Consider the following 1353-nt stretch of genomic DNA (forward strand, 5'->3'; position numbering starts at 1 on the left):
AACAAGAATCATATGATCCTCTCAATAGATGCAGAAAAAGCATTTGACAAAGTACAGCATCCTTTCTGTTTAAAATGGCCCCCAACCATAGCGCTGAAAGGCTGTCTAGTGGGGTTCCTAAGCACAAGAAATTCTGATGTCTCTTATAGAGAAAAGATGTGTTAGATAAGTTTTGTTCATGTGTGAGGAGTTATATGCTGTTTGGCTGTGAGTTCAATTTTAATGAATCAATAATGTATATTAAGTATGACGTCTTTAAACAGAAAGACAAATAAAATAAGATTAAGTTTGATTGGTTGACAAAAATATAACCAGGGACTCACAGGAACCTAATCCTGTATTTTTCCTAGAAGCAACGATTTAATATTCATTAATTCAGTGTCTGCAGCAACTTTAAAGAACATAACTGCCACAAATTAAGGGGAATTGAGAGAGGGAAGAAGAGAGAGAGTAAAAGAAGGAGGGGGAGACAGGAGAGAGATAGTGAGAGAGAGAGAAAATCTATATATATATATATATAAAATCAAGTACCCTTATTATACATAAATATTATCATATGACTGAACAAGTATGTGCTAAGCAATACTTTCTCCAAGTATTTTCCTGGATATTCTCAAACATATAATCTCTCCAAATTACTCAAATATTTTTCGTATTGCTTCACGGTCCTATGAAATTTCTGAGTAGGAGTCCTTTAAATATATAGAAAAAATGACTACTCACCCAGGGGTGTACAGTTCCTTTTTCCCCATGTACAATCATCTTTTTAATTTGTCGTTAAAGTTTTATACATATTTCCAAGAAAACCGGAAAAAAATAAATAGGTAACAACATTCAGAAGTAAAATATATATTTTTTCTTTATATGGAGAAAAACCTGATTGTTTTATTTTTTTTAAGATTTTTTATTTATTTATTTGACAGAGAGAGACACAGTGAGAGAGGGAACACAAACAGGGGGAGTGGGGGAGGGAGAAGCAGGCTTCCCGCTGAGCAGGGAGCCCAAGGTGGGGCTCGATCTCAGGACCCTGGGACCATGACCTGAGCCAAAGGCAGATGCTTAATGACTGAGCCACCCAGGCACCCCCTGATTGTTTTAATTAAAATAGCTCCTTAAGTACCAGGAAGAAATAATAACAGAAAAACATCTAGGGTGCCTGGGTGGCTCAGTTGGTTAAGCGACTGCCTTCGGCTCAGGTCATGATCCTGGAGTCCCGGGATCGAGCCCCGCATCGGGCTCCCTGCTCAGTGGGGAGTCTGCTTCTCCCTCTGCCCTCTTCCCTCTCGTGCTCTCTGTCTCTCATTCTCTCTCTCTCAAATAAATAAATAAAATCCTTAAAAAAAAAAAGAAAAA

This window comes from Callorhinus ursinus, unplaced genomic scaffold, assembly GCF_003265705.2.
Source record: "Callorhinus ursinus isolate GAN/ISIS: 27379988/994484 unplaced genomic scaffold, GSC_fseal_2.0 scaffold31, whole genome shotgun sequence".
Lineage (NCBI taxonomy): Eukaryota > Metazoa > Chordata > Mammalia > Carnivora > Otariidae > Callorhinus > Callorhinus ursinus.